Source organism: Gekko japonicus, unplaced genomic scaffold, assembly GCF_001447785.1.
Source record: "Gekko japonicus isolate JY-2015 unplaced genomic scaffold, Gekko_japonicus_V1.1 scaffold302, whole genome shotgun sequence".
In the NCBI taxonomy this organism is placed as follows: Eukaryota; Metazoa; Chordata; class Lepidosauria; order Squamata; family Gekkonidae; genus Gekko; species Gekko japonicus.
In genome coordinates this window covers 389,928-416,584 of record NW_015170283.1, presented here as the reverse complement: position 1 = coordinate 416,584, position 26,657 = coordinate 389,928, and the positions used below count along the sequence as shown (strand labels likewise).

The window sequence follows — 26,657 nt, the reverse complement described above, 5'->3', positions numbered from 1 at the left end:
CTGTATTCTTGGAGCTTGGGGGGGGGCAACCGTGGGAGGGCTTCTAGTGTCCTGGCCCCACTGCTGGACCTCCTGATGGCACCTGGTATTTTTTGCCACTGTGTGACAGGCAGAGTGTTGAACTAGATGGGCCATTGGCCTGATCCAACATTGGCTTTTCTTATGTTCTTATGTCCCTTCTACTCCAGGGACTGACAGACTGTTCTTAAACTTATAGGATCTCTGCCAGGGGGGAAAAAAAGTAGCAATACTGAAAGCCCACCTCCCAATTCTCAGGTTATAAATGGCTGGTTGTGACTTTTCAGTGGCGAATAATCTGCATATGTCCAAAGGCGCTTGTATCTTTATTAATTATGTGACACACACACCCCATCAGATTTGCTGGTGTGACTGCTAGGTTGATGTTTCTCCCTTTGTTTGCCTTTGGAAGTAAAATGCAGTTGGCTCACTTGTGCAGGACATGTATACATGTATGTATCTATTTTTTCAATCCCCCTTTGAGTGCAACACTTACCTTAGTCGTTCGTCAGGGGTGCATATTTCTAAAGGTTTCTTTCTGTAATGCACTTTCTTTCTGCTTTTCACACAGTGTCATCTGCAGTCTACCTCACCCATCGAAATGAGATGGGCAGCTTGCTTTGCCTTAGGTTGGGGGTGGGTCAATTGAATTGATGGGGTTTGGTTCCTCCCATTGGTACTGGGATGTCCCATATGATTTGATAGGTAGACAGGAAATGTGGGGGAAAGGACATAGCACACACTACTACTAGGATTGCCCATGTGTGCAGTATTTCTCCTGTGTGGATAAGATTCATGTAAAAGATCCAGTGCTAACAACTTAAAATATGTGATTTCTGTTTCTTTGTATACCTTTTGGATGCCCCTTGGATGAGAGAAAAAATATATTTCAAGAGCAATATGTCTCCCACAAGAAAACCAAAACAACGATCTGTTTGTACTTGGAAGTTTCAAATTTTATAAATTTTATTTGCATTCCTTACTGTATTTAGAACAACATCCTCTCTTGCCTAAGCAGAAATGTCATCCTGTTTGGCAGATTACTGATTCCAAATTCTGATACTTTTGATTCTTTAAATTACTCTGTTGTCTGTTAAAGATTTTGGTTTATTATGCCATGTTCAATGAAAGTCCCATTAATTTAATTGAGCCTTAAACAGGAAAAAAAGTCCCACTGCATTGGGCCCTAAAGAATCACTGTTCAGCCAATGGCACAGAATGACAGCAATATTTAAACTTCAGCCATAAAGGGCATAGCCACTGGAGGCTGGTCCTTAATCAATTTATTTCATTTTTATTTATTAGTTCGATTTATACCCCGCCTTCCCACCAAAGCAGGCTCAGGAAAGGGAAAGTATCTTCAGTTGCTAAAGTATAGCCATTCACCATAAGCCAGTGCATATTAGCTTGGCAACTGAGATGCTTGCATTTGCTTTTATTTATTTGTATCCTGCTTTTCTCCCCAGTTGGGACTCAAAGCAGCTTTTTAGAACATTTTTCTCCCTCCTACACTTTCTCACAATAACCCTGTGAGGTAGGCCAGTCTAAGAGTTTGTGACAGGCCCAAGGTTACCCAGAAGCTTCCATGGTAGAAGTAGGGATTCAAACCCAGGTCTCCCAGGATCCTAGTCTCACATTCTATCCACTAAGCCATGCCAGCTCTTCTTTGGAGATCACTTTCAAAGGTTGTGCTAGTCAACACATCATATGCCAGTAAATTCCATTAATTGATAGTGTGTTGTGTAGAGAGGAGAACTGGAAACATAGCTGGGGAAGGATGATGAGCAGCAGCATCTGATTCAATTAATGGTGCAATCCTAAACAGAGTTGCACCCTTGTATGTCTATTGAACATAAGGGCATTAGAAGTGTGTGACACTGGTTAGGAAGTCTGCTACTCTATTTTAAGATCTCAACAGGCTGTGGATTTGGGGCTTTTCTATGGTTGCCAAGTCTGGGTTGGAAAATACCTGGAGACATTGGGGGTGGATCCAGGAGAGGATGGGGTTTGGGGAGGGGCCTCAGCTTGGTACAATACCATAGAGTCCACCATTCAAAGCAGCCATTTTCTCCAGGGGAGTTGATCTCTATCAGCCAGAGATCAGTTGTAAAAGCGGGAGATTCCCAGGCCCCACTTGGAGGCTGGCAACCCTAGGCTTTTGTCAAGCTTTGTTTATGGCCCTGGAGTCGACCCGCCCATGGCCGTGGCATCAGCCCTGGGAGTTGGAGAGGGTTCGTAAAGGAGGAGGTTGTGGAGGGGCCTCAGATAGACAGGGGACGGGGTTATGGTCACCCTCTGCCAGTGTGCGCTGAACACTGTTGGTCCCGTCTCTCTCTCTCTCTCTCTCTCTTTCTGTCCGTTTCGTTCCTTCACACTTTCCTCCTCCCCAGCCCATCCACTTCTCTCTACTTTTATCCCCTGCCCCACTCCCAGAGCCACCTGTAATCCCCACCTCCCCTATTCCCAGTCTGCCCCCCCCCCCAATAAGCCCGGATGCCTTCTGGTCATCCTGGGCGTAGTTGTGGGTGTGCCGGCGGTGGTCCTGTTGGCCTGGGGACCATGCCACTGGTGCCGTGGCATAGCTTCCCCATTGTGCCCGCCTTCAGCCCTCCCTTAGCGGCCTCTGCCTTGCTGCTTCCCGGGATAGAGCTCTGAGGGGCCCGACCGAGGGGCCATGCTTTGCCAGTGTGGCCGCTTCTCCCTGGGTCAGTGCCAGTAGTTTCTTCTGGGGATTCCCATGGGGAGGCGTCGCACTGTGGCCCTGTCGGTCATTGTGGTGTCGTTGCTGCCTTGCTCCTCTGCTGTTCCCCAGGTGAGTACCCTAATCGGGGCATCCCTGGGGGGTAGGGTCCTTGTCCCGAGGCCACCGGACCAGGACAGCTTTTCAACTGAGCTCTGTAACATTTTAAGAATAAAAGGAGGGTTTTTCTGGATCAGACCAGCAATCCATCTAGTTCAGAATTCTGTTTCATGCAACACCCAAACCTTTTGCCCTGGATCACCAACAAATAGGCCAAAGGCAAAGGCCTTTCCTGGATGCCAGCTCTTAGCATTGGGTTTCAGAGGTCTTCTGCATCTGAATGTGGAGGTTCCTTTTCATCACTATGACCAGTTGCCATTGATGGACCTCTCCTCCATGAATCTGTCTAATCCAAGTCCTGCATGCACACAGCCATCACTATATCCACTGAAGGTGAATGCCACAATTTAATTACTCACTGAGTTAAAAAGTATTTTCTTTTGTCTGTCCATTTGTCCATCAGCTTCATTGGGTGGCCCAAGTTCTACTATTAAGGGAAAGGGAGAAAAAAGTTTTCTCTATTCACTTTCTCTACCTAACACATAATTTTATAAACCTTGAACATGTCTTCCCCCCCTTATCTGTCTTTTTTTCTAAACTAAATGTCCCATAATCTTCTGCCTTTTCTCTCATACGAAAGGTGTTCCAACTCCTTTCTATACTTTTTTCAGCTTTGCAACTTTTTCTTCTTCCCCTCAACATCTGTCCTGATGAAGACATTTGGACAACTCAAACATTTGTTTACTACTTTGTGACCTTATGGTGGGTCCCCATAAATGGTATTTGACTGTTCTCATTATGGATTTTTACAAGGCCTCTGTCGGTAAGATCAGAGAGGTAATGGGAAACTAGGTAACATAGCCGGGGAGAGATAGATAAGGGCTATAATGGATCTGGCAACTCTGGGGGTGCAACTGGGAAGAATCTGATGAATGTGAGAAGGAAATTTGTTGCCTGGAACCAAACTAGAGATATCAGGAATAATGAAATCTTAAACAGGAAGAGAAAGGGCCATCTAGGTGTGACAAACAGAGCATCAATAATACTGGGACTAACCTAGTTAGATGGTCTTTAGGTGAAGCACTTCATTATGGATATAGAGACTATTGACAGATGGTACTATGGTAAATGCAACTTGCTGAAAACACCTTGGAAGGAAAAAAAATAATATGGCCAAGCAAAGACATGTGACTGAAGTCTGTAGAGAGTTAGGAAGCAACATCAGCTTGTTACATGGATCCATTCCAAAGCAAAAGAAGGTCTTAAATGAGTTTTCCCCCCTCATCTTCCAAGCTTCTGTAAAACAATGAAGAAGTTTAATGATTTGCTGTTCCTCAAATTTAGAGTTCAGTGGCACCTTTAAGACCAACAAAGGTTTATTCATTTATGAGCTTTCATGTGCATGCACACTTTTTCAAATACACTGGAATGGAAGTTAGAGTTCAAACTTATAGACAGGCTGAACAGCAAATTTACATGGAACATGGTGAAGAGGTTTTGAGTTATGCAAAAAGCAAACTAAATAACAAGCTAAGGTTGCTGTTCCTCGGTATGGTTGTTGTTGTTGTTCAGTTGCACAGTTGAGTCCGACTCTTCGCGACCCCATGGACCAGATCACGACAGGCCTTCCTGTCTTACACCGTCCTCTGAAGTTTGCTTAATTTCATGTTCATTGCATCTATGACACTGTCTAACCATCTCATCCTTTGCCGTCCCCGTCTTCTTTGACCTTCAATCTTTCCCAGCATCAGGGTCTTCTCCAGTGAGTGCTCCCTTCTCATTTGGTGGCCAAAGTATTTGAGCTTCAGTTTCATTATCTGGCTTTCCAGGGAACAGTCCGGGTTGATTTCTTTTAGGATTGACTGATTTGATCTTCTTGCAGTCCAAGGGACTCTCAAGAGTCTTCTCCAGCACCATAATTCAAAAGAATCTATTCTTCGGCGCTCGGCCTTCCTTATAGTCCAACTCTCGCAGCCATACATGACTACTGGGAATACCATTGCTTTGACCATGTGGGCTTTTGTTGGCAGGGTGATGTATCTACTTTTTATCATGCGGTTTAGGTTCGTCATTGCTTTCCTCCCAAGAAGCAGGCGTCTTTTAATTTCATGGCTGCTGTCACAGTCTGCGGAGATCTGGGATCCCAGGAACGTGAAGTCTGTCACTACTTCCACGACTTTTTTTGATGTTGAGCGTCAAGCCCACTTCTGCGCTCTCCTCTTTTACCCTGAGCAAGAGGCTCTTTAGGTCCTCTTCACTTTCTGCCATTAGAGTGGTATCGTCTGCATATCTGAGGTTGTTGATCTTTTCCCCAGCAATCTTAATTCCCGCTTGTGATTCATCCAGGCCAGCATTTCGCATGATGTACTCTGCATATATATTAAATAAGCAAGGTGACAATATACATCCTTGTCGTACTCCTTTTCCTATGCTAAACCAATCAGTTGTTCCATATCCGGTTCTAACTGTCGCTTCTTGGCCATTATACAGGTTTCTCAAGAGACATGTGAGGTGGTCTGGTACTCCCATCTCTTTAAGGACCTGCCATAGTTTGTTGTGATCCACACAGTCAAAGGCTTTAGCATAGTCAATGAAGCAGAAGTAGATATTTTTCTGGTACTCTCTTGCTTTCTCCATAATCCAGCGAATGTTGGCAATATGATCTCTCGTTCCTCTACCTCTTCGAAACCCAGCTTGTACTTCTGGTAGTTCTCTATCCACGTACTGTTGAAGCCTAGCTTGTAGGATCTTGAGCATGACCTTGCTAGCGTGTGATATGAGTGCAATTGTGCGATAGTTTGAACATTCCTTGGCATTGCCCTTCTTTGGGATTGGAATGTATACTGACCTTTTCCAATCCTGTGGCCACTGTTGCGTTTTCCAAATTTGCTGGCAAATGGAGTGCAGCACTTTAACAGCATCATCTTCTAAGACTTTGAATAGTTCAGCTGGAATACCATCACCTCCACTAGCTTTGTTGTTAGCAATGCTTTCTAAGGCCCATTTCACTTCACATTCCAGGATGTCTGGCTCAAGGTCAGTGATTATACCGTCGTGTTTGTCAAGGACATTGAGGTCTTTCTTGTATAGTTCTTCTGTGTATTCTTGCCATCTTTTCCTAATCTCTTCTGCTTCTGTTAGGTCCCTACCGTTTTTGTCCTTTATCATGGCCATCTTTGCATGGAACGCTCCCTTGATTTCTCCAATTTTCTTGAAGAGATCTCTAGTCCTTCCCATTCTATTGTTTTCCTCTATTCCTCTATTACTTTGCATTGTTCATTCAGGAAGGCCTCCTTATCTCTCCTTACTGTTCTCTGGAAATCTGCATTCAGTTGGGTAAATCGTTCCTTTTCGCCTTTGCCTTTTGCTTTCCTTCTTTCCTCTGCTATTTGTAAAGCCTCATCAGACAGCCAATATTGCTTTCTTGCATTTCTTTTTCTTTGGGATGATGGTGATTGCTGCCTCCTGTACAATGTCGCAATTCTCTGTCCATAGTTCTTCAGGCACTCTATCTATCAAATGTAGACCCTTGAATCTATTCTTCACCTCTACTGTATATTCATCAGGGATGCGATCTAGGTCAAACCTGAATGGCCTAGTGGCTTTCCCAATTTTCTTCAGTTTAAGTCTAAATTTTGCAATGAGTAGCTCATGATCTGAGCCACAGTCAGCTACAGGTCATGTTTTTACTGACTGGATAGAGCTTCTCTATATTTGACTGCAAATTATATAGTCAATCTGATTTCGGTGTTGCCCATCTGGTGATGTCCATCATGTGTAGAGTCGCCTCTTCAGTTGTTGGGAAAGGATGTTCGCTATGACCAGTGTGTTCTCTTGACAAAACTGTTAACCTTTGCCCTACTTCATTTTGTTCTGTATGGTTGTAGGGCACATAAAATATCTTAGTCTGGAAACTTATTTTTAAGCTCTCAGTGGTCAGTTTTTATGGTCTAGATTTTTATGCTAGGGCGAGTTTTTATTTATTTATTTTGGGATTTTTATTCCACCCTCCCCAAACAGGCTCAGGGTGGACCACAACAAATCAAGTCAAAGACTCATTACAATGATGCTGGGTTCTAATTAAACTTTTAATGTTTTGTTTTTATTATTTTTATTTTGTGAGCTGTCTCAGGCAGGTTCCTGGAGAGGTGGCATAAACATTTTCTAAATAAATATTAAAATTGAAACTTTTTTGAGAGTGAACAGACCTGGATCAGGTCAATGGCCTGATGAGAGAATTCCTGGGAACCTAGTCTCTTGCTGCCTTCAGTTCCATGATAGAAGAAAAAACAGATGTAAATACAATGAAATAAATACATATGTTTACTGTCTGCACATTGCCCAACAGTTTCTTTTTAAGAGATCATTGCTCCCTGCAAGTGAAAACTGAAGCTTTTGCTGCTTAAGATTAAGCTCACTGGGCTTGGAGAGCTAAAAAGTTCTCTATTCATTCTCTAGCAAAGAAATCTCAAGCTTCTAGAACACTGCAAATGATGCTTCTTTATCTGCCAAGATAATACTTGAAAGTTAGAAGGCCTGCTTTCAGAACTGCTGCACTTGAAGTAGGGGTTTTTGCACTCTTCACTGATTCCTGGTTAATATGCACTTCCAAACTTTACAATCCATTCACTTTACTTTGTTATTATAAGTTAAATGAACGTCTAAAACATGTGGATGTTTCTTAATGTATCTTTTACACACCTGTACTCCAAGCCCCCTCTGAATCTGTCTGAGCCCTGGAGAGGGTGATTCAGCAACTGTTCCTATCTCTTGTGCCTTTTCTTGCTCAACTAGCCACTTCTCTTGTTCTATAGCTCTGTTACACTTCTACTTCTCTTATAGCTCATCCCCCTGGCTTCCAAGTTTAAACCAGGCTGGGCCTTTCCTATGTTCCTGGCTGTTTCTTAGACAACAATCTTGGATCTGGAACAGTGTAGTAACAGTGGCTACCATGATGTTTAGTTGTTGTATAACACATAGTGCTCAAGTACATGCCTCATTCCTGCCCATTGTTGCATTTGTAAGCCTTACCAACTCTACAGGCAAATTAGTAGCTCATTCTGTCATGTTTTGAGCTCTTTATAGTTCACTTGGGGTAAATCCATTCTTCAAACAATAGTTGTGAGAATGTAAACCTTGGACTAGACTAATTGGTTCCTTAGATTAATACATTGAGAGCTGCTCTTGAATACGTCCCATTGATATGAATAGGTTTAGTGAGAGCAAGGCTTAGTGGATTGTGCCTTATGTGGATTAAACAAAACATAACCCCCAAAATTTGATCCTTCCGCCAAAAAAAGAAAAAAAAGGACCAAGAAGTGAAGATGGTGCAAGCATAGAAGTTCAAAGTCTGGGTGTCAGACTTCAGCAAATATTTTCAGCATCATATGACTTCCTGAAGCTTTACACTCTATTTGGGCTGAATTAGTGCATCCACTTCAGGATTTCCTTGTGTTACTTCTGTATTGTAATGTAATCACATAAAAAGCAGCTTTTATTAGTTTATTTTTTTCTTGGTATCAGATTGCCTACTATGGGAGAAGCAGATAATCATGGGAACTAATTGCATTGCTAATTTTGAGTCCAATGGCACCTTTAAGACCTTGAATAAAACTTTGTTGGTCTTAAAGGTGCCACTGGACTCTAAATGTGTTCTACTGCTTCAGACCAACACAGTTGACCACCTGGATCTAATTGCATTGCTGTTTGTATAGTCATAGCAATTCTTACTGAGATCTGACTCTCATAAATGCTGTTCATATACATATAATGTAGCAGCCAGGTATAATCAAGCAATAACTTTTTCCCTGAAGTTGCAGAGTGTCCTCATTTTACATTGTTAAAACCAGAACTATAAAAAGAATGAAATGCAAGGCTGGCAAAAAATATTGTGGTGTAATCTTAAATGTTGCTGGCTAGATAAACTCATGTTGATTTTTTTAAAAAAATTAAATACCTTTAAATATGGAAATTATCTATACTTTCTGCTGTCAGCTAAGCTTGCTGACTTACCTCCCAGCTGAGCTCCTGTGTTGTTAACAGTAGCACAGCCCATCAGGTGAAGCATTTATGTTCCTTTCATTCTGGGGGAAACTCTCCTCTGTTAATGTTTGTTTTTCATGAAGCTGTTAAAGGCACAGGAGCCCTGCCAGGAAAAAAAGCTGGCTGCCTTACTGGAAAATCAGCAGTATCTGATCACAACCTGGCTGACATTAAATATCCTGGCCCTGATCCACAGATCACCTACTGGGGATGGAAGGGCAGAAGGATGGCTTGAATTCAGCTTTTCTATCTGGTGATCAGCACCAAAAATGCTGAGAGCACTGACTGTGTGCTAGCTCAAGGGTCAGCCACCTTTTATAATTAGCCAAAGTATGTCAACATTCAGAGCAAGAGATCAACAAAGAGCCATTCTAATAAAGCCTATTAGCATAACTGAAAATATAAAGTTTAACAGTAGCGATAATTGATGTGTTGCTTAATAAGCCACAAAGTTTCTGCAGCACAAATACTGGTTATTGTGAGAACTTTTATTAGGAATGTTTCATAATAAGTAATAAATATACCACAGGAGCAACCTACATGCTTATTTTAGTGTACCGGCATAAATCTGTGCACGATTCACACTTGGATAACTGGCAAGTGTTCACCTTTATCATCTCCCTGTCTCTAAAGCATCTCTAAGAAATCTTTGAGTCTTGTAAAAATCTTTGCCTGCCTTTCCCATCCTATACTGGTTATTCCAGCATCCCACCTGTCCCACTAATGTATCTTTACATACAGATTTCATTATTAAAAGACCCATATTTAGTTCTGTACTAATCCACATATGGCTGTAGAGCCATAGGCTGTAGACCCTTATGCTAGGTGTTGCATATACAAACGTCTTCCAGCAAGGACCACTATGGACCCAGCACCAAATGCTGGATACAGGGCTCTTTTCACCCTGTGTTGCATCCTTTTACACTCATGAAACATATCCAGCAAGGGGATTCAAGGCTTCTACAGATCCTCATAAGAGCAATTCAAATGATGTTAAGAACACCAGTCATCTGCTGTAACAGTTCCCTTTCTGTCCTCCTGAATTAATAAATGCTGTATTCCAAAGAATAGCATGGCAGAAATCATGCAAAAAAGATTTGCTGTTCAGTACAGTAGAGCTGCGGTGGCTCAAGTGGTTAAGATGCTGAACTGCAGGCTGTGGAAGGTCGGTAGTTCAGCAGTTCGGGACCCGAGTGTGCCGCATGACAGAGTGAGCTCCCGTCCCTAGTTCCAGCTCCTGCCAACCTAGCAGTTCGAAAGCAAGAAATTGCAAGTAGATAAATAGGTACCACTTCAGTGGGAAGGGAACAGCGTTCCGTGCACCTTGTTGTTTAGTCATGCCGGCCACATGACCACGGAAATGTCTTCGGACAGCGCTGGCTCTTCGGCTTTGAAACGGAGATGAGCACTGCAACCCTAGAGTCGGATTCAACTGGCTTTCGAGCAAGGGAACCTTTACCTTTACCTTTTACAGTGGTTTTAAATTCTCTGCAAAAGTGCCACTATGAGGAATTTCTTTATTATATTTTTATAAGGCTGACTTTTTGTGATATCATCATATCCCATGTGCTTTGAGAACAAATCTTAATAGTGTTCATTTGATAGGGATGTTCCTGAAATTCTCATCAGCCAAATTTATCCATGTAATTTGGAGTACTTAAAAAGAGTTTTTAGCTCTAAATATTGTACATGCCCTACAATCTGCAGGCAGGCTCAGTTAGGTTTCCTCTGGAGCTGCGCCCTTCAGCCTGGATAGCAAGGCTTGGAGCATCAATTGAAGTTGGTAACAAGCAGCTGGAACTGGAACACAGGCTTGCATCAAGTGGACCAGCTGATAGAGCAGGGAAGCCTTCCCAAACCTCAGCCTAAATAGTCTAGGCAATCAGGATCTGCTGTACTACTGGCAGATGTTGAGTTTCTATGGCTCTGCTGTGCTTAGGGCTGCCAAATCGGGCCGGGGAAAACCCCACTTTGGAGGCCCGAGTTCCGCCGCGGCAGAATCGGGCCCCAGGGGAACCCCACCCTCGGCGTGCGCGTCACTAGGAAGTGACGTGGGCACGCCGGGCACGCTGGGGGCGGGGCCACGGCCATACAAGGGAAAACTCTATGGTTTTCCCTTGTATGGCCGTGGCCCCGCCCCCAGCGTGCCCACGTCACTTCCGGGTGATGTGCATGTGGCGCACGTGCGCGCATTCACCCAACGCCGGCCAGGAGCCCCCCGCTCCTGGCGAAGACTGATTTGGCAACCCTAGCTGTGCTTTGGGTTCTGTGAGGAAGTGCTATCCTCAGCGCTCCGCTCCTACAGGGAAGTTGTGTGCAGCCAGTCTGGCACTTGGCCTCATTTGTGCCACCTCGGCCTGGGTTTACCACTGCTGCCATTCCTACAGAGTGGGAGAAGGTATTGGAGGGCCTACCGGCCTGGGTCCGAGTCCCACCCAGCAGAAGCCTAGTGGCTAACTCAGGAGCCAGTGGTGAAGTTTGGCAGTGGGGCTTCTGATGCTGCTGGTACATCCTTTGAGACACCTCTGCGGTGCTGACCCCTTCCTTCAGGTCCTCTTCAATCACCACGTTTGGCTCCTCAGGCTCCTCTCCTGAGGACTCTGAGTTGGATTTGCTGAGCTGGTCAACGGGGGTCATGACAGCACAGAAACTTGGCGTACATGGTTTTTACTACACTTTTCAGCTCATTGGCATCTTCTGCCTGTATGCAGGCACATTGATAATATACTGCAAAAGAGCAACTTGGATATAACTTGTATGTAGAGTTCATCAAGATTCTTTCTTGCCAATACAGAGGAACTTAAATGTGCATTAGTAGAATCATAAGTCGATGCCCTTATATGTGTGACAGTATCCACATTTTAAAAAGTGCTTTAGGCACTGTACAGGGGGGGAAATACAAATGAACAAAGTGAACTGAAAACTGCTGTGCAGGCTACAATTCCATACTTACTTTTAGATATTTTCAAAATTAAATCGGAATTGAGGAGGCCTAAAGTGAACCACAGAGTAAAATTTTAGAACAACAAAAGAATGGAATGGATTGGTATTGAATCTGGACCAAGGGAGCTCAGGTCATGATGACCATTGTGTGACCTTGGTCCGACTCCAGTCACTGTCTTGAAGCCTAACTATCCTGCAGGGTGGTTATTGTCAGGATAAAATGGGGGTAACTGTATATGCTACCCTGAGCTCCTTAGAGACTGGGCAAGATAAAATTGTAATAAGTAGACTGACTTATCCCTAACATTTGTTCGTGGCCTTCTCAACCTAGCCCACCCTTCTTAAGGAAATCACTACCTCCTGTGACTGCAGTTTCCTGCCTTATTTCCCACCTTCTGTGTCCAGTACAAAACATCCTGAACTCCGCATCACAATGTGCAAAACTAAACTAGTACTAGGATTATTCCTCTTCTGCTGTACCTCAGTGTTATAAGCAGAGTTTCATAACAGAGACTAAGGTTGAATAATCAAACCTAGCATTAAGGTGCGCTTCAGCCTAATTATTACTTTCTAAATTAAGAGAATTGTTGTCTCATCACAACTTTAACATTTGACACAACTTTTCTTTAAAGGCAAGCCTCCTTTTCCTTTTGATGTGAAATAGACAGCCTAAGAGCAGCATGCAGTTCTTAAGTGATCTGGTATGCACACCTTGTGGGAAACTTTATCCTGGGAGTTCTCCAAGCCTCTCTTGTGTATATAAAATAAGACTTCTCCCCGACATGTTTTTTTTTTAATTTGCAGAGAGCCAGATTTTTTCCTTGTTTTTTTTTCATAGGGGGCATGAATGGGCAAGGGGAGATCCATGTATGCCACTCAGAGCTTCTAGAACAAAGAGTGGCATTAATATATTTTATACACACACACACACACACACACAGAGCATTCAGATCTGCAGTCCCTCCCTGCAGCCCGAGGCTCCCAAGGCGTGGACGCTCTTCCACTTGTGGTAGCTGAATGGTTGGAGAAAAAGTATTTGTACTTTTATCTTTATCTGAAAACTTGGTATGATGGGTATGGAGTAATGAAAGAGGTGGAGATTTTTATTTGCAACGGCTGGCAAGCATATTCTGAAGTTCTTTCTTATTATGTCTATGGATGCTATTTATACAATCCTCTAAGGTGTAAATACAGCAAAAGTCTCAACATACTTTGCACATACTAGGTGGAATGTCATGGCTGTCTGTAGACTAACACTGGGGTTTTTTTTTAAGAGCAGTTGCACTTTCAGTCCCATTCCAAAAAATGAGAGAGCAGGACAAAAATCTATGGTTGTGGTGTTATGTATGTGTGTTTTTATTCTTTGTGTAATTGTTTGAATATTTTATATACAGTTATATTGCAGATGCTGTTTTAATGTCTCTGTGTTTTAATGTTGAATTGCTTTCGTGCTGAGATGTTTGCTGCCTTGGGAGGACCTACTTGGGTGGAAAGGCGGCATAGAAATGTTTCAAATAAATAAATGTGTGTTGTTTTTACCTGCAAAGACAGGTGATTGCTTTCTTCCCCCTTCCATATACAGAGCACCTTAGCTGTTGGTGACCAGATATAGCTGTACAGAGAAAACAAGCATTCTTTATTTCTACCCTCTTTTAACACCTTGTGTGTTAATGTTGCCAGCTCTGGGTTGGAAAATACCTGGGGACTTTTGGATGTGGAGTCTGGGGAGGGCGGGATTGGGGGGGGGGACTTCAGCAGAGTGTGCCATGGAGACCACCTTCCAGAGCAGCCATTTTCTTCTGGGAACTGATCTTGGACATCTGGAGATCAACTGTAATAGCAGAAGATCTCCAGGTGCCACCTGGAAGTTGGTAGCCCTATTGCGTGTGCTTGATAAAAGTTGCTCTCCACATATCTAAACCATTCCACCTGAGATATTTTTGTTCTATTCTGTTATTTCCGTCATTGAAAAATGTAAAAGGGGGATATAAGGCTGCATTCCACAGCATATATCTTGCCGGGATGATCAGATGGAAAAGAGGGCAGGGCTCCTAGGCCATTTAATAATAGTGTAAAAGCAAGAATCTTGACAAGGGCAGCAGTTATCTTTTTTGATACAACTATTGGACTTGCAGGACCCCTGCTGTCACTTGCATCTGGTCACCTGCCCATTCCATAACTGATCTTAAAAGGATGATTCCTGAATAAAATATAAGTTGAACTATATCTTAATGCTCTGATAAAACCAGACACTATGTAGAAGTTACTCCGTTCTGACCTAGGTCTGTGATTTTATTTTAAAAAAGTCGAATTATGATGTTTTACTCAGACATAACATATTAATTATGGCAAAATGAAATTAGTCTGGATGCATATAGTATTGGATGAGATTTGCAACAATGATATATTTTATTTGTTTATTCACTTGCTTTGCTTACTTACTTACTTAGGGAATTTATGTTCTGCCTCTCTAGAGGACTGCTTGAGGAGGTTTACACATAGAAATAATATAATTGTCAGCTGACATAATTGAATTGCTCAGTAGTAAAATTCTAAATTCAAGAGCCAGTTTGGTGTAGTGGTTAAGTGCGTGGACTCTAATCTGGGAGAACCGGGTTTGATTCCCCACTCCTTCACTTGCACCTGGCTGGATGGCCTTGGGCAAGCTGAAAAAAAGAGCCGTTTCTGTCAAGAGCTCTCTCAGCCCCACCTACCTCACAGGGTATCTGTTGTGGGGAGGGGAAGGGAAAGGAGTTTGTAAGCCGCTCTGAGACACCTTTGGGTAGTGAAGGGCGGGGTATAAATCCAATCTCTTCTTCTTCTTCTAAAACACTGATTCTTACAGTTCAACTTATTAATGCAATTGGCAGAGAAGAAAGGATTACATGTCAGTATAATGTGTTCACTGTTTTTAGTGGAAGAACCCACTAACAACATGCTGGTTTTAAAATCTCCCTTCAGTTCCAGTACAGAATTGAGACCTATTACTGTAGCATCTCCCTGTCCCAGTGTCCCACTTCTGTCTCCCCAGGCTTGAGCTGGAAACTCAGTCTAACAAATTGTTTGTATGTGTGTGTGTGTGAAGTGCCATCAAGTTGCTTCCAACTTGTGGTGACCCTATGAATCAACATCCTCCAAAATGACCTATGGTCAACAACCTTGCTCAGATCTTGCAAACTGAGGGCTGTGGCTTCTTTTATTGAGTCAATCCATCTCATGTTGGGTCTTCGTCTTTCCCTGCTGCCTTCAACTTCTCCTAGCATTATTGTCTTTTCCAGGGACTCTTGTCTTCTCATGTGACCAAAGAATTATAGTCTCAGTTTAGTCATTTTAAATTCTAGAGAGAGTTCAGGCTTGATATGATCTAGAGCCCACTTATTTGTCTTTTTGGTGGTCCACAGTATCTGTAAAACTCTCCTCCAACACCACATTTCAAAGGAATCAGCTTTCTTCCTCTCAGCTGTCTTCATTGTCCATCTTTCATACCCATGCATAGTGATGAGGAATGCTGTGGCATTAATTAACTTGATCTTGGTCACCAGCAATACATCCTTACACTTAAGAATCCTTTCTAGCTCCTTCATGGCTGCCTTTCCCAGTCTCAGCCTCCTTCTGAGTTCTTGATTGCAGTCTCCCTTTTGGGTAATGATGGAGCCAAGGAACAGAAAATCTTGAACAATTTCAATGTCTTCATCATCAACCTTAAAAGTTGTGTAATTGCTCAGTAGTCATTACTTCTGTCTTCTTGATGTTCAACTGTAATCCTGCTTTGGCATTTTCTGCTTTAACCTTCATCAGGAGTTGTTTCAAGTCTTCATTGTTTTCTGTCAGTAATATGATATCATGTGCATATCTCAAACTGTTAATGTTCCTTCCACCAATTTTCACTCCACCTTCATCTAAATCTAATCCAGTATTCTATATGATATGTTCTGCATATAGATTGAAGAGACAGGGAGATAAAATACATCCTTGTCTGAAACCTTTGCCAATTGGAAACCATTCTGTTTTTCTATATTCTGTCCTAACAATGGCCTCTCATCCAGAGTACAGGTTGCAAAACAATCAGATGCTGTGGCACACCCATTTCTTTTGGAACCAACTGTAGCTTTTCATGGTTCACACAATCAAAAGCTTTGCTGTAATCTATGAAACATGAGCTGATTTTCTGTTCTGTACTGGCTCATTAATAAATGGAGTCTGAAGAAATCACATTCAGGAAAACAACTGAAAATCAACCAAGTAATATTTTATTTTTTAACTGGGAAAAAGTGAAATGAGTGCTAAGATGCTACAGTGTTGTTAGAGGTGTGCTAGACTTATTTCCTTTTATTGTTGGTTTGGCTGTCTTCCAGAAGAAAATCCAGTTCACAAGTGACTGCACGGTGTATTTGGGAACCAACCCATTTTTCTGCATCCCTTCATCCCATAATTTGGTCTGTGTAGGCTAAACTTATTGAAGGCTTAATAATTGGATTTTGTCATACTGGTTCCCGCAACCACCAGCAAAACATATAAAGCTCTTAATAGTTTTGATAACTTTAGTGAATTCATGTTTGATGCTCACAATGCATGAAACAATTTTAATATATTGGTTTTGCTTTGCTGGCAGTATTCTGAAACTACTAGACCTGACTCATCCTTGCATTTCCAGCCAGTTCCCTCCTTTCTCAAACTGCTGCTTAAGCAAAATCTCCTCTTACTTCAGCTAGTTCTTATAACTGGAATTCACTTTGTTGTTAGGGTCAAGACAGGGAAATATTAAGTTTATTAAAAGAATACAAAGATGGTAGAATCCATGGTCTGAAGAACAGAATGCTCACTGGATGTGCTTCCCCAACTGAAGCAAATTTCTGCCTTTTATCTTACCTGAAATTTGGAAATGCATCAGGTTTACTTGAGGGAGATAGGCACTGCCATGATTAAAATGTGTTGCTGTTAAATTACTGTGATGATCATTGCTTGCATTCACATGCCTTTTGACTCATTCTTTTCAAGTCGATAGTTTAATTGACTAAGTAACTACAGTTGGTCCAAATAAAGCCATCATTTAGTCTTTGATGCCTTTTGTTATGTTGGCTCAGTATACATTTAACATTGTGAAAATGAATTCCTTGCATACATCAATGATGATATAATCCAGCATGATCCTTCTTCTTTCTTAGACTTTTGTGACTGGTCTTCTAACGTGGACCTCCAAGTTAAGTGGTGATTATGGAGACTGTTCTTACCGGAAGTTTTTCACCACCTGAATCTTGTAGGGTGAGACCTGGCAAACAAGGCTGTGCACTCAGTCTACCTCACCTTTGTACAATGCACGCACCATCATTACACTATGACTGCACTAAGTAAACCAAGAATTTGCTATTAGACATAGATTTCAACATCCTTTAATGATCATAAAAGCACCTGTTCCTCAAAGCAAAGAGCCAGGCCTGGCATTCCTTCACTTCACTGAAGCAAGAGGTGCTTCGTAATAGCTTGGGAGCAATCTCCTTCTGGCTTCAGGCAGCTCCCGTTCAGAAACAGCTGCCTCCATCATGGATGGCTACTTGGCCTGGGACCTCCTTACATTGACTGATTTAGTCCCATCAGCCACAAGTCATTTTGTGACTGGCTGCACTCCCCCCACCCACATGGCAACCATTTTGTGGTTGTGCATCCCACCTTATTCGCAGGGTAGGGGCTGGCATTCTTCAAAGAACATCAATGACACTTGAAAACCAATTAATTTATTCCATCTTCACTTACAGATCTTGCCCTTCTGTACCTTTAGTCCCAAGGTTGAGGGGGGCAGTTTTCATTACTCTTCACTCACCTTTGGTCTCCCAGGCCCCCTGCTTCCTCCATTTATTTATTTATTTATTTATTTATTTATTTATCTGTTTGTTTAATTTCTACCCCGCCCTCCCTGCCTTGGTTGGTTCAGGGTGGCTTACATGGAATTTTACACAACTAAAACAAATATAGGTAATATCATAAATAATATAAATATTAAAAACATCACAAAGTGCTAGATGGTTCATATACGATGGCGGGCATAGGCAGCATCTAACAAAACAAACAATCAGCTACCATCGTAGTCTGGGTTATGCAGACTGTTAAATGATGTTAATATTGATGTTAATGTTGATGTTAGCATTGGGGCCAGGGCCTCCATTCACCCTTGGCCCAACCTGACCACAGCCTTTAGAGCCCTCCCTAACATCCAGACCTACTCCTGTGCCTCTAGCCAGTTATTTTCTCCTCTCCATTCCCAGGCCCTTCTCTGTCATATAGGAAAGCCCTCCCCTCCGATTGCAGCTGCTATTCCCAGCCAGCCCCACCTGACCACATGGGTCCCTGGCCACAGCCTGCCCACTGTCTTGTTCAGTTGCCCTGCATTCTCTCCTGGACCTGGGGAAGGTTCTCCACACCCTCTACTAAAAACCAACTCCCTTCTTCCATGATAGCTTCCAGCCAAAAGGGGAGGGTTTGGGGATGGGAGGGACCTCAGCTGGGGTGTAATGCCATACAGTTCACCCTCCAAAGCAGTCATTTTCTCCGAGGCAACTGACCTCTGTAGTTTGGAGATCATTTGCAATTTTGGGAGATCTCCAGGTCTTTCCTGGGGGATGGCAACCCTGCAGGAAAGACTAAACAGGAAAATTGCTCGGCAGTATTTCATTATAGGCAGAATTGTCAGCCTGCAGGTAGGGCTTGGAGATCATCCAGAATTATAACTGATCTCCAAACTACAGAGAGCCTGCATGTTAGAGTGTTGGACTAAGGGACCTAGGTTTGGATCCCCACTCTGCCATGGAAATTTTCTGGGTGACCTTGGGCCAGTCACATCCTCTCACCACACTGGATAGGTGTGAGGATAAAATGGAGGTGAGGAGAACAATGTAAGCCACTTTGGGTTCCCTCTGGGAAGAAAGGCAGTGTTTACATGAAGTAAGAAAATAAATAAAATCAATTCATCTGGAGAAAATGACTGATTTGGATGGTGTTCCTTCTGTTATACAAACTCCACACCACCACCACCCCAGTTCCACTTTCAGATCTCCAGGAATTTCCAAAACCAGAGGTCACGACCATATCTGTGGATGTTTGCACCTCAGTTATACAAAATAAACATATGCAAATTGACTTGCATGATGCATACATGTTTCAAAATTCAGCTTTCCTGGGGTAGAACATGAGTCACATTGGCACAGAGTGGTTTTGGGTGGGGAGGGGGGAGTAGCGTAAAGTACAGCTCTGAAGACAAAGTTTTCATTCTGTTGCTACAGGAACCTTGTTTCTACATCAAAAGTATTAGGCTTGGTCCTTGAAACACTATAGGGAAAGGTTGTTCCACATTCATAGGCTTAGAGTGGGATACAAATACATACACATGTGATGTAATTGTGAATTTGGGCTTGGGAGACCAGGATTCAAATCTTCCACTCAGTAGCAAAAGTAATTATTTGGGCCTTACAGACTGACACTAATGTGCTGAAATATGTCAGAAATGTAGGGTACTTCGTGTTGCACTAAAGCTTTGTTATTTGCTGTACACAGAATCTACGGTAATTAATTCCTGCAAAAGTCTAAAAAACTTATTTTGAAAAAAACATTTCTCAAATCAGGGGATTCAAAGTGTGTTTAAAGTTTTTCTAGGCCACCCAGAAAACTGACATTTGGCATATATGTAGTACAAAACAATCTGACTGAAGGAATACTTTTACTTCTACCAGTCAAAACATGGGAAACAAAGTTATCTCAAAACAGAGGTCAACTAACATTCCAGGTCATAGCAAGCCAAGCCACACATTGGTATGGAATGTTGGGTTGTTAAAAGTCAGAAGCCTCTTCACATATTTCAATCAAACTGCTACTGAACTTCCAGTAGCAGCTAGAGTGTCTGTCTGTGCTTACAGAATGCACCTTTCATTTACCCATACAATTATATTTTTCTGTGTGGGGGACATATGGGTATGTCTTTTTATCCTTGCAATTATCTAGGTAAATGACCCCAGAGTGAGAGATAGTTGCTGCATCCAGATGTGATGACTAATTTCCATGATGATTGCTCTTATACAAACAAACTTTGGAAGTCATTGAACTTATATAGTTCTTTCCCGCTGCCTTGAAATTAATTTCCTATTATATCTGGATAACAAACCAGGATTCAACCTTAGTTTGAAATATTGGTTTGTAGGAGAGAAATAAACCATAGTACAGTTGTCTACCCTGGGTTGGGAAATTCCTGGAGATTTTGGAGGTGGACCCTGGGGAGGATGAGGTTTGGAAAGGGGAGGGAACTTGGTGAGTTCCATAGAGTTCATCCTCCGAATCAGCCATTTTCTCCAGGGGAATTATCTGGTGTAGTCTTGAGATCAGTTGTAATTCTGCAAGATCTGCAGCCCCCATCTGGAGGCTGGCAACCCTAAACCATAGCTTGTAAACTGCACATAGAAACAAGCTATGGTTTGGGACTAGGAATTCTTCAGTATCTGAGCTGCCTGCATGGGGAGGAAGTGCGTGAGCTCGAGAACTTCCAATGAGCATCATTGCTGTGTGGGATTTTGCATCCAGGTCTTCTAGTCCAAGCCCCATACTCTGTTGTGTCCCCTCCTTCACAGTGAAAATGTTTTCACTGATCTGTTTTAGTTATGATTGCAATTGTTAGGTTAAAAGGTTGAAATCCGCTTAATGCTTCAAGTATTATCAGTGACAATAACAGTATGGTTATTGGCCTTCATTGCCAATCATTTGTGCAGACATAAATAGCAGAAAGAGAATGCTTTGTCTGACTTCTTGGCTGAAGTATCTCCTTATCCTCTTAAGTAGCTAATGAAGGGGAGGTTTATCACATACAAAAGGTATGAAAGTGCTTCAGAAAAACATATTTGCTGCCCACATAACACATTCTTTGGAAGAACACCATCTATTTTAATAACCATATTTTTGTCTGGTGCTTGCCCAATAACTGACACAATGACACTTAATGTGATTTTATTATTTATTTGTTACATTTTTATTCCAGCCTACCTCCAAGGAGCCATTCATAGTTCCCACCGCCACCCTTTTCATGCTCACAAAAACCATGCAAGTTAGGTCAGGCTGAGAGATTGGCCCAAGGTCACCGTGTAAGCTTCATGGTTGAGAAGGGAGACCTGGTCTCCCAGGTTAGAATCAGATGCTCTAATCACTCTGCATACTTGCATTATTTACTTACGTAAAATGTATGTCACAACACTTAGTGTTCATGTTTCCAAAGAAGCTTCCAACAATCTATCAAAATGATAAAGCAATAATTTTTAAAAATCTGAAATTATCGAACTATAAAGGTCCAGCAGTAAAAAAGCAGTAAAATCATCAATAACTAGCAATAAAACAGCTAAAGGAACCAGTAAGAGGAAAGGTTAAAAGTCAGGAAAGAGCAAAGGGTGGAACAAGAACTCAACACAAAGCTATATTCTAGTCCTGGCTCTTCGCCCTCATTCAGTATATGAGCAGGGAGGGAACTGTGGTAAGAGCAGCACACCCTTTCTTTTCTATATGTGCTAAGTCCACGCAACATTTGCACTGGAGCCTATGTATACAGATTCCATTTACATGTTCTGTACACTAGATTTTGCATTTATATTTGCATAGGCATCCATATATATGGAATCCTGTGCAAACATTCTATTGTACATGTGAAACCAGATGTTGGGGTTGTTATTTCTACAGTGGTTCTCTATCCATGCATAAAGGAAGACTGCAGTATTAATTATAATTGAGCCTATGTCATTCAAAAGAATGTAATAACTGAATTTTTCAAGATGGCTTTTTGCATAGGAAATAGAGCTGCACTGTAGCAATATGGTTCAGAAAGAAGCTTGGTGTAAAGGGTTTATAGTTCATATCACCTGTTGTTGTAAGTAGGTTGGTGGTGGACAGTGCTGTCAAGTTGCAGCCAACATGCTGAACCTGTAGAGTTTTCAAGGCAAGAGACTATCAGATGTGGTTTGCCATTGCCTGCCTCGGTGTCGCGACCCTGGTTTTCCTTGGTGCCTGACCCTGATTAGTTTCTAAGATCTGATGAGATCAGGTTAGCCTAGGCCCTAGGCTATCCAGGTCAGAGAGTAGTAAGTTGGTTGGGTTATCACTATGTAATTTTGGTTTGGTTATTGCAATGTAATGTTTACATTCATTTAACGTGTCATAATAATGCTTATGCTGCGCTTCACCTCTGGTTGCTTTCCAGATTTTTACAAGTCAAATGCTATTGGAATGTCTGTTTGTATTGGTTGTATTGTTGGATGTATTGACTTGTTCTGCATAATTTGCCTTAGTCCTAGAGAGAAAGGCAGACTATAAATAATGTAAATACATAAGCATAGTGATGAAGTTATAATAATGAGGATATCTGTTGGGGACAAGACCATTTTTCTGTTTCATCCTCCTGTGGAGTGCCTTCCCTGAAGAAATTCACCTAGCATCTTCCTTTACATCTTTCAGACACCTGGTTAAGGCTATCTTATTCAGCAGGTCATTGGGCAAGCTAATCTGTAATTTTGGTTAGTTTTTAATTGATTTAAGGTGGTGATGCATACCTACTGGAGTATATCCTCTCATACATATCCCTCAGTCATTGAGGCTATCTTGAGTGGCCTTACTTCTCATTCTTCTATTTATTTTGATTTCATAAGAGCAGTTGTATAGCAGGACCGTCTTTGTCTTAGCACCCATTCCTTGGAATGCTCAAGAGATTATCATAAATTTAATTTTAAAAAAGATTACGAAGTCTTCCTTATAGCTTTTCTGCTGCCCTATAGAAACCTATTTTTCAACAAATCTGTTGGAATTTGTTGAAACTGATGGTTGACAGTGATTGAGTCAATATGTGTTCAAGTCAGGAAAAAGAGATTGAGTTTCTAGACATTCTCAATGACTATGCTATGGAGCAGATGGTCACAGAACCTACCAGGGGAGAGGTGATCCTAGATTTGGTCCTAAGTAACACCCAAGACCTGGTGAGAGATGTAAAAGTGATTGCACTGCTTGAGAACAGTGACCATAATGTTATTGAGTTCAACATTTGTATAAATAAGGAGTTGCTCAAAAAGACTGACACAACCACTTTTAACTTTAAAAGGGGTAACTTCTCTGATATGAGGGGACATGTGAAGAGGAAACTGAAAGGAAAAGTTGTAAGGGTCAAAACCATTGGGGAAGCTTGGAGGCTATTTAAAACTACAGTCCTCGAAGCTCAAATAAAATATATACCACAGGTTAGGAAAGGCACAAATAGGTATAGAAAAAGCCCTGCATAGTGAACAAACAAAGTAATGGAAGCTGTCAGGGCTATTTTTGGGCAGGAACACAGAGGAACGGAGTTCCGGCTGGCTTCAGAGTTGGCCACGCCCACTACAGCCAAAACCTCTGCATGCGTGGCTACAAAGGGAAGGCCTGGAGAGCGACCTACCCTGGTCTCCCCGTGTCTTCCCCAGCCTGTCCAACAGCCAGCTGCCCCGGGCTCCCTGCAGCCGCGGGGCGCCCAGGCAAGCCAAGGGAAGGCAGTTTAAACTGCCTTCCCTTCCCTTCAAGATGGGGCTTGCCTGGGCTCCCCGCAGCCGTGGGGCACCCGGGCAAACCAAGGGAAGGCATGGGATGTGACCTAATATGCTAATGAGTTTCGGCTGTTGGGTGTGGCCTATTATGCTAATGAGTTCCTGCTGGGCTTTTTCTACAAAAAAAGCCCTGGAAGCTGTAAAAGGTAAGAAGGATTCCTTTAGGAGGAGGAAGCTATTCTTAGTAAGGTTGATAAAAGGGAACACAGGCTGTGGCAAATAAAATGCAAGTCTGTGATCAGGCAGGCAAAAAGGGGATATGAGCAGCATATCGCAAAAAACATAAAGACCAACAATTAAACTTTCTTCAAATATATTAGAAGCAGGAAACCAGCCAGGGAGGCAGTGGGACCCTTGGATGACCAAGGGGTAAAAGGAGTACTGAAGGATGATATGGAAATGGCTGAGAAGCTAAATGCATTTTTGCCTCTGTCTTCATTGCGGAAGATGAGAAGTGCTTGCCCACTCCAGAACCGCTGATTTCGGGAGGGGTGTTGAAAGACCTGAGTCAGATTGAGGTGATGAGAGAGGAGGTCCTACGACTGATAGACAACTTAAAAACTGATAAATCACCAGTCCCGGTTAGCATACATCCAAGAGTTCTGAAGGAACTCAAATGTGAACTTGTGGATCTCCTGACAAAAATATGTGCTCTTTCATTAAAATCTGCTTCCATTCCTGAGGACTGGAAGGTAGCTAATGTCACTCCCATCTTTAAAAAGGGTTCCAGAGGAGATCCAGGAAATTACAAGCCATTCAGTCTGACATCAATTGTTGTTTGATGCTACTTACACCAATTGTAAGTTGGTGGAAACCATTATTAAGGAGAGAATTAGTAGGCACATTGATGAACAAAAACTATTGAGGCAGACTCAGCATGGGTTCTGTAAGGGAAGATCTTGTCTCACTAACCTGTTAGTGTTCTTTGAGGGGGTGAGCAAACATGTGGACAAGGGGTACCCAATAGATGTTGTTTACTTTGACTTCCAGAAAACGTTTGATAAAGTTCCTCATCAAAGGCTCCTAAGTAAGTTCATTAGTCATGGGATAAAAGGACAAGTCCTCTTGTGGATCAAAAACTGGCTAATTAATAGGAAACAGAGAGTGAGTATAAATGGACAATTCTCACAGTGGAGGCTGGTAAGCAGGGGGGGTACCGCAGGGCCAGTACTGGATCTGATGCCTCTTAAGTTGTTCATTAATGATTTGGAGTTGGGAGTAAGCAGTGAAGTGGCTAAATTTGTGGATGATACGAAGTTTTTCAGAGTGGTGAAAACCAGGGAGGATTGTGAGGCACTCCAAAGGGATCTGTCGAAGATGGGCATGGGCGTCAACATGGCAAATGGGGTTCAATGTGGCCAAGTGTAAAGTGATGCACATTGGGACCAAAAATCCTAACTATAAATACACGTTGATGGGGTCCAAACTGGCAGAGACTGACCAAGAGAGAGATCTTGAAGTCATAGTAGATAACTCACAAAAAATGTTGAGACAGTGTGCGACTGCAATAAAATAGGCCAATGCTATGCTGGAGAGTATTAGGAAGGGAACTGAAAACAAATCAACCAGTATCATAATGCCCCTGTATAAATCGATGGAGCTACCCCATTTGGAATACTGTGTGCAGTTCTGGTCACTACACCTCAGAAAGGATATTATAGCATTGGAAACTAATTAAGTAACTAATTAAACTATACATGGCACTTTATGAATATGTTATTACATTGTTCTAATCTGTTTTAATTGTTTTTAATTGTATTGTATAATGTATCCAGATGGTTTTATGTTGTTTTATGATACCTAATGGCCTTGTAAGCCACTCTGAGCCTGCTTTGGTGGGGAGGGTGGGGTATAAAATAAATAAAATTAAAATAAATTTTTAAAAAGTGCAGAAAAAGGCAACTAAAATGATAAAAGGGTTGAACATTTTCCCTATGAAGAAAGCTTAAAGCGCTTAGGGCTCTTTAGCTTTGAGAAATGATGGCTGAGGGGTGACATGATTGAGGTTTACAAGATTATATCAAGGAATAGAGCAGGTAGAGAAAGAAGAACTTTTCTTCCTTTCTCACAATACGAGAACTCATGGGCATTCAATGAAATTGCTGAGCAGTCGGGTTAGAATGGATAAAAGGAAGTACTTCTTCACCCAAAGAGTGATTAACAGATGGAATTCACTGCCACAGAAGGTGGTGGCAGCTACAAGCATGGACGACTTCAAGAGGAAATTGGAGCAAAGGTCCATCAGTGGCTACTAGCCACAAGGTATAGATAGGAACTCTTGGTCTGGGGTGAGTAATGCTCTGTATTCTTAGTGCTTGGGGGGGCAACAGTGCGAGGGTTTCTAGTGTCCTGGCCCCACTGCTGGTCCTCCTGATGGCATCTAGTATTTTTGGCCACTGTGTGAAAAGAGTGTTGGACTGGATGGGCTACTGGTCTGATCCAACATTGGCTTCTCTTATGTTCTTATGTTCCTATGTACTTATGGTTCTTGCTTAGCTGCTGTATCCTTTTTAAATTTATTTTTGGAATATTTTCTGTAAGAGATTTTAGATGCTTGTACAATACTTTGAGAGTTCAACTGCTAGAAAGATGACTAAGACATATTATAAATAAATGATGTGAATTAATTTTACTTATGATCCAGAGAAATCAAATGCAAATTAAAAAAAAATTCTGTTATCTGTGAAGCAGAAAAATGTTCAAAATAGAATTAAACATGGTGAGCTTAATGTCCATGTTTGCCACTTGCCTGTTCTGTGGCTTCATCCTTCTCACTGAATAGTTCCATTGTCAACCCAGCATTTGTTTCAACAAAGAGGCTCACGGTTTTGTTTCTGGTTTCTGAATCCCCAGGAATGAATTGCCTCAAACTGCGGAGACAGACATTCAGATTAATTTTGCAGAAAATGAAATTTCTGGCAAAAATTAAGGCTCACAAAGGCTTGGATGTAAAGGACAATAGAGACATAACATCCAGATCAAAAGATGTCATAGTCCTGCTGTACAGTGCATTGGTCATGCCACACCTCGAGTATTGTGTGCAGTTCTGGAGGCCTCACTTCAAAAGGATGTGGACAGAATGGAGCGGGTGTAGAGGAGAGCGATAAGGATGATCGGGGCGGGGGGGGGGGAGCCTGGAGACCAAGCCCTATGAGGAAAGGCTGAGGGATTTGGGAATGTTTAGTCTGGAGAAGAGGAGGTTGAGGGGAGGCATGATTGCTCTCTTTAAGTATTTGAAGGGCTGTCACTTAGATGAGGGTAGGGAGCTG

The 26,657-nt window shown here is 42.2% G+C and overlaps 1 protein-coding gene across 1 annotated transcript in view; it reads left to right on the top strand.

The window, feature by feature from the left end:
- The window catches only part of COL4A3 (collagen, type IV, alpha 3 (Goodpasture antigen)), a 130,504-nt gene that overhangs the window by 950 nt on the left and 102,897 nt on the right, over window positions 1-26,657 (top strand). The gene's annotated exons all lie outside the window — the stretch shown is intronic.